Raw genomic sequence first — 14,438 nt, forward strand, 5'->3', positions numbered from 1 at the left:
TGTGTGTGTGTGTGTGTGCGCGCGCGCGCACATGTGCGCACACTTGCACACATGGAGTTAGCATGGACTTTTATGAAAAACGTAGAGAGGACTAACTTTTGGATAGGGAGTGGGGAAAAATTTGCATTTTAATAAATGAAGTTGTCTATATTATTCACAGTAATTGGAAATCAGCATGCACAACTACAACATAATGCTATCATGGCAAGTTCAAGGGTGGGGCAAATTGTAGAAACTGTTATCACTAGTGTATCCACAGGTCTGTTATATTGTTAAAATGTATGGCATCATGATTGTTATTTGTTATTGTTAAATTTTTTGATAGATAATGCAGTTCCTTATTTATTTTAGTTTATTGTTTTATTTTAAATCATCTTTTTATCAAGATAAAGAAAAAGCCCTCCAATTAAGAGAGTTTTGAGAAACTATATTATAAAATATAATATTTAGTATTCTGAGGTCTGCTGTTTCTACATTCTTTCTCCTACTTCAGAATATGGACCACTTACAGGCCAGGAAGTTATCTTATTTATATTTTAACCATTGCATCTGGCAAGATATCTGTTAATAGAATTGGTGCCTTAAACATTTAATAAAAGTTAAATCAAATGGTAAATTTACATAAATAGTTTAGCTTAATTTGATTATGTTCCCATATCATTGGTAAATACAAACTTATAATGCAGACTCTATGTTATTTTTTTCCTCAAGTTTCATAAATAACAAAGTATTGACATAAAACAAAAGCAGTGGTATGCTCTTAAGTTAGCTATAAAGAAACCTCTTAAAAGACAAAGTTTGGTTTCAAAGCAATTTTCCATCCTCTTTTGAACCTTTAACATCATACTAATAAAAAGCCTTGGTATGGTGTTGAGCATGAACCTTATGAAGCGATAACATCTATCCACTAAATGTGCTCCACTGTTCTAATTGAAAACAATATTCAGCAATACCATTAAGGTAATTAGGAACTCTATTGTAAATTAACAACTTTAAGAAAACTAATTTTCCAGATAGGACTGCATGGGCAACGCAGGCAAATATGTACCTATAAATTGTGATTTTAAAAGTATGCTTACTCTCTAAAGGAAGATTTTTAAGACTTAATATTTTCTAATTGTTACTTTCATTTAACTTTTCAATAGTTGAAGCTGTTTCTATCTTAAAATCACATTGACTTTAGACCACATAGTTTATAGTGCATCAATGGCTATTTTCTTGCAAATTACAATAGCATTGTAGTACTTTGAATTATATATATATATATACATATATATTGTGCTTTGCGCTAGAGACACTTTCAAAACAGGCAAGAAAAAATAGATACCTAAAAAGGTAAAATGTGTAACTTTGAAAGACAGATATATACATAAAAAACAAGGCATAGGAACAGTCCTTAATGTAAATTATCATTCAAAAAACAGAAAAATAATATAGGCACAAAAATAGCAATGCTTTATTCATGATATTCATATTTCCAAACTCTTTTTGGTAAATTTGGTTAATTATCAAGAGTAATTCTTTTGTACTATTTACTGCTAATCTAAAATTCAAATATAGCAAAGGTATCACCTGTAGAAGTGTGGTCACATTCATCAGTTGTATCTACATGCAAGCTATTCTGTATAATCAGTGCTGTGTCACTGTTTTCTGTAAGAATTACAGTTTCAGGCACATGCCTGTTGAAGGCACATAGTGTAAGTCTCACTGAAGTAATAATAGAGAAGGAGTGATATGGAACAAATAACAACAACAATAACGAAACTTGGGAGTAGTTCCAGTCTTTTGTTTGGGAGGTCTTTTATGAATTACCAAACTAAAGTATATATACCTGCTAACTTCTCCACTATACTAACTAATTTCCCAAATCTAAGTCTCAGTAGACATCATTGTAATTGCCACTTTCTGTTCTGGTCTCTGTACTCTTTATTTGGAGACATAATTTCTGCTTTACCCATCATCTAACATAGCACCTAACATAAAGTATATACAAAATAAATACCAGGTAAATGCACAAATAAATAGATGAAATTAACCAATTATTTTTTGAAAGTTACCAGATTTCTTTCAGCCTTGAATATTTTACATGGATAGTTAATATATAATTACCAAAACTTTCTAAATACAGAGTTTTTATAATTTAAAACAAGTATTTGCTTGCATGTTCCCCTCCTGTGGCCTATGAACTCTTCCAGGGAAGAAGAGCTCTTATCTACCTTTATAGCTCCAAAGCCCATCTCAGTACATATATGATACTAAATCTAGGTAAACTTTTAATGAACTATGTATGAACAAAAACCTGGAGGCAGACCAAGAAGAATTGGTCAGAACATCTTTTTATTCACCTGATTACATACAATATGACCTTATAAATCTTTGAAAAGATGACAAAATAAAGAAATTTCCTTCCTTCCTTGATTCCTTCCTTTCTTCCTTCCTTTCTTTTTGTTTATCCTACTAATTTGTGTATTTAACATACATATACACATATGTATACAAAATAAAGACAAACTTTCACTAAATCCTGAGTTTGTGAAACTAGAGGTTGTTCTTTAACTGTATAAAATTGTACGTTGCAGGGGTGCCCAGGTGGCAGTCACTTGAGTGTCCGACTTTTGGTTTCATCTCGGGTCCTGATCTTGGGGTCCTAAAATAGAGCTCCATGCTCAGCATTGAGTTTGCTTGGGACTCTCTCCCTCCCCAAGTGCTCTCTGTCTCAAATAAACAAACAAGCAAACAAACAAATCTATCTTTAAGAAAACCAAAACCAAAAAACAGCCCTGTGCATTGCATAAATCAAACGCAGTGAACATGGCCTGTTTCATTTAACTCCTGTCCTTGTTCTATAAGTTTGCAAACTAGTATAGAGAATTAGAATATTTCTATATTTGCTAAAACTGTAAGAACTTGCCTTGATTGATATTGAGAGCCAACATTGGTGATTACTTCATCCATTTAAATAACAGGATTGACATGCTGTCAGGTCACCAAAAAACTTTTCAAAAACTTCTTTGAGTGGGAAAAACTCAATGATGTTACGAAGCAAAATCAGAAAAGATTCTTTATTCAGGAACACCTAGGTGGCTCGGTGGTTGAGTGTCTGCCTTTGGTTCAGGGCGTTATCCCAGGGTCCTGAGATCGAGTATCACATCAGGCTCCCTGCAGGGAGCCTGCTTCTCCCTCTGCCTATGTCTCTGCCTCTCATGAATAAATAAAAATCTTTTAAAAAATTCCTTTTAGTGATAACTAAAAAGTCAGTTGTATTTTGTTTTGTTTTTGCCTAAGAAAGGCTTGTAATTGTGTTTCGGCAAGAACATAGGGAAAATAAATATACAAAGTATAGTATAATCTAACTATGGGTAACAAAATATTTAAAAATAACAATTTCTGGTAAAGTTTCCTAAGCTTGATTCATATTTAATAATTATGAAAATGAATCATTGTTTTTTTAAAAAAAATTCTATTTGAATAACTGAAGTAATCAGTGCAAACAGCTCTATTCCTTGCTGTCCTATTGATTATAATATACATGTGAACCTCAATGGGGATTTTGAATATTATAGATTACATTCATTTTGGTCAGTGATCTATCACAGATGATTGGTATTAAGAGCCCAGCTGTGCCTTCTGTTCTACTTACATTTTCAACAATTATTTCTCAGTGATAATTCAGAAAACTACACTTGAAACTCTGGTTGTTCATCAGTTACACTGTATTAATTGTCATAAGTATCCCAATTAAGGAAACAGAATTGAAAACAAATTGAAAAAACAAAGGTTTTAACAAAAAATGGAAGAAAAGAATTTGAAAAGAAAAAAATTACATCCATTTAGAAGACAGAATCTCTACACACAACTCTGGCTTAGCCAACACACACTTACACACACACATTCTAACCCTAGAGCAGTTTCTTAAATAAAATTAGGATCACACCTCTCTAAAACAATGTCCTACAAGCTTTGTCCAGCACATTTACTTCATGTTCTGTGAGAGGCAGATGCCAAAATGCAATTAGATACACTATACAATTATTAGGGGGCTGCCTTTCAAAGAAAGTGGAGAGGGAGCCTGGAATGGCTGGGAGAGCTGTTAGTCAGGCATGAAGATCTGATGTTGAATGAAGGTGAGAGGGAAGGAAGGAGCCTTGGGTGAATGCTTGATTTATTGCTGTACAGTTCTCAAAGAAGTTTCAGTAAAGCCAATAAGGAATCTTTGAGCCAATGCTACAAGATGTGGCATGTCCCAGGAGCAGGAATGCTTTACTCTCCCTGTCACACTCAGCCGGAGGTGGGAGCAACCTGTAAGAAATAAGCCCTCAGAAGAAATGTAGTGATGGGCTTCCAGAGCATAGCACCAGGGACTGTCAATTACGCTTTCCCCACTCAGAGAGGGCCTTCTTTTTATGGCTGCCTCACTCACCTTTTGCCAAGATTTGCCTAGACCCATTCTAAGACTCAGACATGAATCCTCTGCATTTTCTGAAATAGGGCCACCAAAAATCTACCTTCAACTGTACCCATGGCAGGGTATGAAATACAGTTGTAGCCTCATATAGGCACACAAATGAATGTAAATTTTATTAAGTGGAAGCCTTTACGGCCAAGAGTCAGACCATCTCGAGTCATTATAACACCGAGGGGTATGTGTACTTTTCTGCAGCAGATTGACAGCAGATTAAATGATCTGCCACAGATTTATAAAAATCTGTGTCTACAGTTTTATGTAAATTTCTAATTACCTTGAACATCTTCAAGGGGAAGTATAAACCATTATAACCTGTTATGAATCTCTTTGATTAGATAATAGTAGAATTATTTTCCCAACAGACAAATTCTGCAAATCACAAATGGAAGTAGACTGACCAATAAACTAATCCCTTGGAAGTACAGGAATTTCTAGAAGTAAACATAGATAAATTGGTAGAGACATTCTTTACATTCTGTTCCCCCCAAATATTAACTAACTTTTTAGGGAAAAAAAGACAAATTGCAAAAAAAAAAAAAAAAAAAAAAAAAAAAAAAAAAAGATGGGCTGATGCAGTCTCAAAGTGTTTTGTTCTGAAAAGTCTCTTTGGGTTTTAGGTGTCCTGTTGTTCCACCATCATTTATTTAGATTACTAGAGCAATTTAAGGCCACTGCAACAGTTTGAAAAGCTGACTATCAAAATTCATGGGCAAATCAACAAAATTAGCAGATCATTGTGAAGATGTGACCAAATGAATAGAAACAGAGAGGCTAAGATAATGGCATGTGAAATTTTTTATTTCAACTTAAAACATTGAGAAGATGACATAGGACTTTCAAGAATAAAGGAGGTTTAATATAAGTAAAAGAGGAAAATCAAGGAGTTAATAGATTTTCAGTCTTCTTGGATCATGTCATTTCACCAAGCAGAAAGGTCAGCAAAGTCAAGTGTGCCAATGATCCTATTAAAGAACTTCTCCAAAGTATGCTGAAAAAGAACTGGCAATCATACTATTATCATTAGAAACATGAAGGGCAGCTGAAAGAAAGCAGACTTCAATTTAGCCACTCAGATTTCCAGAGAGGGAGACCCCTTTTTCCACTGTAAAATTGCAGTTCATCAAATCTATTTTCTCAAGGACGATAAAGCTACCAATATTATATTGCATGAAGAAAACTATGTTGTGATTCCTTTCTGTTTCAGAATTGTTTATGCTGATGTTTTTTAACCATATGGTTTATTTTTCTATCTGAAACTTACCTGTGCTTTTAGGTCTTTTTCATTTTTTCTTATTCACAGAGTAATCAAGTTAGTGTGATCACTTAACCCACTTGAAATGTTAAATTTAGATCATTAAATAATATGTATCTAAATCTTCCTCTTCTTTACAGAGATAGGTCAGATTTTATTCACTCCCCATTGGAACTTCAGATATATTCTATCTTTAAGAAGTAAAAAAAAAGATAATTGAATTTATTGTCAGTTTTATTTTAATTGTTCTAATTTGATATATTCTGTCTGATATATAATTTTCCGTAGGTTGAGTTCCCTAACATTCTCTACCTTGTCATCCTCAATATCCCCTGTAAGAGAAACTGGTGTTCAGCCTATCAGTGATTTTCTTCTGCAAGGGTCTTCGAATCAATATGTAGAAAACCATAATTCTCCTAATTAAGAAAACTGGGAAACAAGTATACCTATTTTCTAGAATCTCTTAGGTATAAGTAATATAGTATTCTCATTCTCATCTACTTCTGAAGTCACTGACCAAGCCTCTATTGTTTCTTATATTTGGTTTTGATTTTTTTTCTGTGTGTGCGTGTGTACGTGCACATTGACACTAACAATTAGTATCTGTTTTAGCTAAGGGTCATAATTTTTTGCACATGGGGTTTTACAATAGGATTTTTGTTAATCTCCAGTATTGTTTCCTTTTTTTCTGTTTTCTTTGTGTTGCTGCTCTTGTTCCTCTCTCTTTCTAGCCATGAAATAATTTTGACTTGATATTTTTTATCCCTAAGTTCATGTGAATTCTGTATATTGATAATCTCACATTTTGTTATATTTTTGTTAATTCTCTATTTATGACTGCTTTATAAATAAGTCCACAAATCAAGCAGGCAAATTCTAGCTATTTCAACCTGGGAAGAGTATCTAGGGTATCATCTCTTTGTCATATCTTTCATGTGACTGATAACATTATTGAGACTTACTGGACCCCAGACTTCCACCATATTCCATTGAATATTTCTTATCTATGTGAGTCATGCCTCACTTGTTAAGTCCTTACAAAATCTAGTCATATTAGCTATTCTTGAATCTCTCCTCTGATGATAGGAAGATAAAAATGTCACTTATTTACAGTAAATTTAATTAAAGATATATTAAAATTCTCCCAGATAAAACATGGTTTTCTCTGTCTTTCTTATTCCCAGAGTGCGAGAACAACAGAAAAAGAAATTAAATTTTTGAGGGGTGTGGAGTAAGCTAAGATCTTTGGAGCCACATGAAACTCTAACAGGTACAAGAACAAAAATCTGCTCTGAGAGTTTATGAAATACTTAAGGGGGAATCTGAATTACATATCAAAAAGCATCAATGTCATTCGACTAATATTTCTAAAAATTACTCCAAGGTACACATTAATTGGGAGAGATCTTACCTTTTGCAGATCTACAAGGCATTCCAATACTATTTTAAGAAAAACTCTGACATTAATCACTTTCTGATGACTCAAGACTAATTAAAAGCCATCCAAGAAAAGTTTTCTGGATTCCTGGTATAAATAATCTTGCCAAGTTCTTCTAATGATTCCTACCATTGTAAAGTATCAGGATTTAAAGTCTAGGATTTGTCTTTCACTGCAGGAAATTATCTGTACCAGACAATGACTCCACAGATCAAAATTTCTTCTGTACACTGAATTCTGCAAGTTTATTCTCCTGTCTGTAATAAGTGTTTCCATGATCATTTTTGGCCATTTTCCTTGTAGGAGAGATTATGCTACTGTGCCATGGTCTTTAGTTGCACATGTTCTCGTCAAGTTGACGAGATTAATAGCTCCAATAGTCTTGGAGACCAATAGCTAATAGCTGTCCAAGCATATGGAAAGGCTTCTGACTGGCCCAGAATGTGTTTGCATCCTCATGCATAATATACATAACATCTACAAAACTGATTACTATTCAGTATGTGGACCTGGCCATTTTGTCGTTAGCAGCTATATTCTGCATTATGAGATAACATATTTTCAAATATCATTCAGTGGCTTTTTAAAAACTCAAGCTACCAAATATTGTCATTTTTTTCCTTGAGAATAGAACTAACTTGCCTAATTTGAGTACAGTGTCATAATGCAAATTCAATACAGATAAATAATCCATCCAAGTTTTTACACTTTTTTAAAATTATTTTTTAAGTGGAGAGAGGGGCAGAGAGAGAATCTTAAGCAGGCTCCATGCCCAGCACAGAGCCCAGTGTGGGGTTCAGTCTCACAATCTTGAGATCATGACCTGAGCCAAAACCAAGAGTCAGACTCTTAAGTGATTGAGCCACCCAAGTGTCCCCAGGTTGTTATACTTTAAAAACATGATCATTGCTGAGTGGATTTAGAAAATAATGTCCACTGTAGGAAATTGATGGTGCTATATATGTGTACATAGATTCATTGGTATGCCACAAGGTTATAGCTTCCATCAATGTTCCCACCAGACAGACTACCATCTAGCAAACATAAAAGTTCTAACTAAACAAAAAGACATTAAGGGGGGGGAACACACCTACTGTAAAATATGACCATTAAAAAATGTAAAATTAGTTTTATAGTTGGAAACCACTGTATGCAATAATGGCACCCATAGACAGATTTCTGGGAAAGCGAGCTCAGTAGCCTAATTGATCCTTAGATTACTCAAGTAATAAATATCAAATCATTTTTAAGTATGTATTTTTAAAATCTCAGTTCTTAAAATTGGAAATACGAAAATGGACTTTCTCCCTATAAAAGGGAATTTGACAATGTCCCCTGCATGCAGTTTCTTACTAACAAGTATTTGACAGTGTAAGTAAATTTTCATTCAGGATAATTTTCTTTCTAATACTATAAAAAAACTGCAATCCCTGCTTTTGCTTACTCAGTTTCTTGTAATCGCTTTATATTGACTGTAGTAACAGGCCTCATAAAATCATATTCTTGAGTTGAAAACTAAAACTGGAATGAGATTTTCTATGAGAATCCATTGAGAACAGTCATATATGCCATAACCATTCTAAAGATCCAGAAGAAATAACAAAAAGCTACCTTTATTGTTATTGTTGTTGTACTTCACATACCCATGACTTATTTTATAACTTGAAGTTTTTACCTTTTGATTTCCTTCATTTATTTTACTATCCCCCACCCCTTGCCTCTGGTGACCACCTATTTTCTTATCAATGAGCTTGTTTTTTTTTTTAATTCCACCAATAAGTGAGATCATATGATATTTGCCTTTGTCTGACTTCATTTATCATAATACCCTCAAGTTCCATCCACAAGGTGAGCCATTCTTTTTATGGCTGAGTAGTATTCTATTATGATATATATACCACATTTTATTTATCCATTCATCCATTGATAGATCTTTAGATTTTTTTCCATATTTTGGCTATTTACTGTATTGTGAATAATGCTGTAGTAAACATTGGGTTGCATTTGCCTTTTCAAATTAATGTTTTCTTGTTAATTTTCCCCATTCTCACTGGTGTGAGGCGGAGAAAAGGGAACCCTCATACACTGTTGGTGGGAATGTGAACTGGTGCAGCCACTCTGGAAAACTGTGTGGAGGTTCCTCAAACAGTTAAAAATATACCTGCCCTACGACCCAGCAATTGCACTGTTGAGGATTTACCCCAAAGAGACAAATGCAATGAAACACCGGGACACCTGCACCCTGATGTTTATAGCAGCAATGGCCACGATAGCCAAACTGTGGAAGGAGCCTCGGTGTCCAACGAAAGATGAATGGATAAAGAAGATGTGGTCTATGTATACAATGGAATATTACTCAGCTATTAGAAATGACAAATGCCCACCATTTGCTTCAACGTGGATGGAACTGGAGGGTATTATGCTGAGTGAAGTAAGCCAGTCGGAGAAGGACAAACATTATATGTTCTCATTCATTTGGGGAATATAAATAATAGTGAAAGGGAATATAAGGGAAGGGGGAAGAAATGTGTGGGAAATATCAGAAAGGGAGACAGAACGTAAAGACTGCTAACTCTGGGAAACGAACTAGGGGTGGTAGAAAGGGAGGAGGGCGGGGGGTGGGAGTGAATGGGTGACGGGCACTGGGGGTTATTCTGTATGTTAGTAAATTGAACACCAATAAAAAATAAATTTAAAAAAAAAAAACAAATTAATGTTTTCATTTTCTTTGGATGAATACCCAGAAGTGGAATTTCTGTATCATATGGTAGTTCCATTTTTAATCTTTTAAAGAATTTCCATACTGTTGTCCATAGTGGCTGGACAAATTTACGTTCCCACCAGTAGTGTACATGGGTTCCCTTTTTTCCACAACCTTGATAACACTTGTTATTTCTTATCTTTTTGATAATTCTAACAAATGTGAGGTGATCTCTTAGTGAGGTTTTGATTTGTATTTCCTTGATGATCAGTGATGTTGGGCATATTGTGTTGGTTGACCATCTATGTGTCTTTTGAAAAATATCTATTCAGGTCCTTTGTCTATTTTCTAGTTTGTACTTTTTGCTATTAAGTTATATGAGTTCTTTATATATTTTGGATATTAACCCCTTATCAGATAGATACATGATTTACAAGTATTTTCTCTATTTCTTCCTTTTCTGTGTGATTTTTTATATCAAGATTAGGGTTAAATTGGAAAATTTTAAATTGTCATTTATTCCAGTTATTTTTGAATAATTAGTAATTTTACCAAGAAATTGTATCGGGAAATTTTAAACCTTGGGAAAGTTTAAAAATAGAACTTTGAAGCATGAATGAGATAAGCATTGTCAAAATTTCAGAAATAATAGAAGTGAAACTAGTGAATTACCAAAGTTATGTTTAGTAAATATTTATTGTGCACACAGCAAAAATCCCATGAACTGAGCTCCCTCAAACCAAAACATGGAATGAGGCTCAGGATCTGTATCATTAATACAATGTGTATATATAGAGAGAGAGACAGAAGAGGCAATAACTGTTTATCTTCATGGTGATTGGTTATAATATTAGAATTCTCTTAAATGATAGGAATTGTTTAATAGTTGACTCGTATCAAATTTGGGAAATAGTGTAAGTTTTGCTTATGATTTCCAGAGGCATAAGCAAGAAATAACCCAGGTCAAGTTAGTCTTGTAAAATACATTAAATTAAGTTTCGCTTGTTTAGACTGAACTGGTTTTGTCTGCTCAGGAAATTTTCAAGGCTTGTCTCTGTTTTTGATTTTAACAGCACACAAAATGGAATGGCCATTTACTCTATATTTAAATGAGTATAAAAATATATCAGCTGGGGAACAAATCTTTTGATATTACCCTAGCAGTTCTATAGTTGGAATTCACAAGAGGCTTTAGAGAGAGAAATCTTTAAGGAGATACAGTAGTATCCTGCTGATTTTACATTCATTATTTCATCTTTTTGATAGTAAATGTTGCCATAAACCTAGTATAGGAAGGATTTGAGAAGAGCTCCAAATGCATTCACAAATAAAAGAAAGTAAACAGGATAGATATATTTTATGCAAATAAACCTATTAATATGGAAATCAGAGTGAAATAGAAAAACTCTTTTTAGCAGAAATTCACAATTTTTATAAACATTCAAAAAATTCAACTGCCTTCTGGAAAAGCACTATGTATCCCACACATATCAATTGGGTTGATATCAAAAGCTATCTCTCTTATCATATTTTTTTCAGAGTTAGAAATAAAACAAGTTTTTTATTCTTTATTTAACAAAAATACTAGCCATATTCCAAAAATTCGTTTTATAACTGATATTTTAAAATCTGAAACTTTTCTGTTTTGTTCTTCCTTATAGTATAAAACTGTATGATATACATAACCACAACAGGGCCCAAATTCAACTTTAACTGATAAGTGAGGCTTCTGCCACATAGCTGTAATAAAAATTGTTTTCCTACTGTTTTGTGGACTATGATACTTAATTTATTTTATTCATACACTAGCTCATGGTGTGAAATGCTCCTGTTGGTTGGGACCGCTGACTTCCGAAGTAAGATATTATCTGATCATGTATTCTGTATTTATGGGAATGAACTCATTTTCAGAAGTGTATTGTGAGAGTAAAACGCATGCTCTGGTTTATGGAAGTGGCCCTTTGGGAAAATTGTTTTTATGTTTTGTTATGTTTTCTTTTCCTTTGCCAGTTTTCTACATTTATAATCAATTTAAGACCAAGTTACTCATTAACAGCTTAGTTAGGGGATCTCAACCTAATTGGCTTAGTGGAATTTAAACTCTATCCTGTGGTGTACATGATTCAAATTTAGGTTTTGAATGAATGGTCCCATTATTCAACTCATAACTTAGGGCAGATGACCAGCCCTTATGTAGAGTCTCTGTGCAGTTGTGCAGAGTTTGCATTTCTGGTTAGGTAAATGTAATAAAGTTTCCTCTTAGCTTTATATAACAAACTCATTTTTAGCACCTTGATTCCCGGAGGTTTATAGTCATGAGAAAATTAACCTCTAAGGATAATTAACCTCCAACCACTATGGACCATGTTTGGCCTCAACCCTTGATTACTCTCTGACTATAAGATTTTTCTTCATTTCTGCATGTGTTGTCTAAAATTATGCTTATTTTGAATGTTAATTATGTGTAGTCTCAAGTAATTTTAAACAAATAGGAATATAATAGACAATGTTGGTAATTTCCAACATACATGTGATTCCACCCAGAATAAGTTGTTGCTTCTTTATTTTTAGCATTCTGGGTTTCTTTTTTCACAGTAGGGTCAGTATAGCAGTTTGGACATGATTTTTTATGTTGTAGGATTGAGCAAATAAGTAAGTATACTTATGTCTGTAATAGGAATTTATTATTATTATTATTATTATTATTATTATTATTATTATTAAGAGAGAGAGAGAATGAGAGCACAAGTAGGGGAAAGGCAAAGGGAGAGCAAGCCGATTTCCCTCTGAGCAGAGAGCCTGATTGCAGGGCTAGTGGGACTCAATCCCAAGATGCTGGGATCACGACCTGGGCCAAAGGTGGACAAATACTACCACCTTTGCGTGGCTCAGTGGTTGAGCCACGCAAGTGCCCCAAGAATTCTTAATATATGAGAACAGAGATAAAAGTAAGGAATGGCAGAAGATTGGAATTCGATTATAAGTATGCAATTATAATTACATAATAATGAACAAAACTAATACCTTACACTGCCTCTTGATGTGAAGACACAATGTCATAAATACTGTATTTCTGGGCAGCCCGGGTGGCTCAGCGGTTTAGCGCCGCCTTCAGCCCAGGGCCTGATCCTGGAGACCTGGGATCGAGTCCCATGTCAGGCTCCCTGCATGGAGCATGCTTCTTCTGCCTGTGTCTCTGCCTCTCTCTTTCTCTGTGTCTCTCATGAATAAATAAATAAAATCTTTAAAAAAATACTGTATTTCTACCAAAATGAACAATGTGAACTTAATCATGGTAAGATATTAAGCAAAGGTAAACTATAAAGGACAATTTATAAAGCAAGTGACAATTTATAAAACTTTGACTCTTCTGAGATGTAAATGTAAATTTGAAAATGTAATGTCAGGAAAGATACCGAGCATTGAAAAACTATTCTAAATTAAAGAAAACTTTTTTAAAAAGTAAGTAAAGGGGGATCCCTGAGTGGCTCAGCGGTTTGGTGCCTGCCTTCAGCCCAGGACATGATCCTGGAGTCCCGGGATCGAGTCCCACCTCGGGCTCCCTGCATGGAGCCTGCTTCTCCCTCTGCCTGTGTCTCTGCTTCTCTGTGTGTGTGTCACTCATGAATAAATAAATAAAATCCTTAAAAAAAAAGTAAGTAAAGGCAATGAGTGATTTTAGAGGAAATAAATATACATACAACTAATTGTGTATTGTCCTTCATCCAAAAACTGTAGACCTTCAAAGATAAATGTAAGCAACTAAAGTAAGCAATAATGACTATCTAAAGGGATGACCAATAGGTGAAATTTTTATTAAAACAGAAACAGGAACAAAAAACTTCTACATTAAAAAGAATAGCTATATCATTCCTGCCTTGGATTTTGTATCCAGGTAATCTGCCATTTAATAATGCAGTCAAATTTTTGAAAAATACCAGATTATTTACCAGCGTTTTCCAAAGAAACATATGAAATGTGTAGTTTAACAATAAGGTGGCTAATTATGAAGAAAGATGGATGGGATCCCTGGGTGGTGCAGCGGTTTGGCACCTGCCTTTGGCCCAGGGCCCGATCCTGGAGACCTGGGATCGAATCCCACGTCGGGCTCCCGGTGCACGGAGCCTGCTTCTCCCTCTGCCTGTGTCTCTGCCTCTCTCTCTCTCTCTGTGTGACTATCATAAATAAAAAAAAAAAGAGGGAAATAAAGCAATGGTGAGAAAGATACTATTTGTTATACTTAATATTGATTATAAAATAAAATATTTTATCAATATTTCATAATATTGATTATAAAATAATTTGGCAGCAGGAAGATACAAATAAGTTGGAAGTTAAATGCAATATAACATTTAGGAAATACATAGTTTGAAACTGAAAAATTTGGGATTCCTGGGTGGCTCAGCGGTTGAGCATCTGCCTTTGGCTCAGGGCATGATCCCAGCATCCCAGGATCAAGTCCCACATCGGACTTCTGCATGGAGCCCGCTTCTCCCTCTGCCTATGTCTCTACCTCAGTGTGTATGTGTCTCTCTCATGAATAAATAAAATCTTTAAAAAGACTGAAAAATTTGAAAATACT

General features: G+C 34.4%; 1 long non-coding RNA gene across 5 annotated transcripts in view; it reads left to right on the forward strand.

The window, feature by feature from the left end:
- LOC102155655 overlaps window positions 1-14,438 on the forward strand; it is a 276,612-nt gene that overhangs the window by 157,925 nt on the left and 104,249 nt on the right. For all 5 annotated transcript variants that reach the window (XR_005376350.1, XR_005376347.1, XR_005376348.1 and 2 more), the window contains one exon: window positions 6,902-6,987. This is a non-coding gene — a long non-coding RNA (uncharacterized LOC102155655). The remainder of the gene's footprint in view (window positions 1-6,901; window positions 6,988-14,438) is intronic.

The sequence above is a fragment of the Canis lupus genome, chromosome 22 (assembly GCF_011100685.1).
Source record: "Canis lupus familiaris isolate Mischka breed German Shepherd chromosome 22, alternate assembly UU_Cfam_GSD_1.0, whole genome shotgun sequence".
In the NCBI taxonomy this organism is placed as follows: domain Eukaryota; kingdom Metazoa; phylum Chordata; class Mammalia; order Carnivora; family Canidae; genus Canis; species Canis lupus.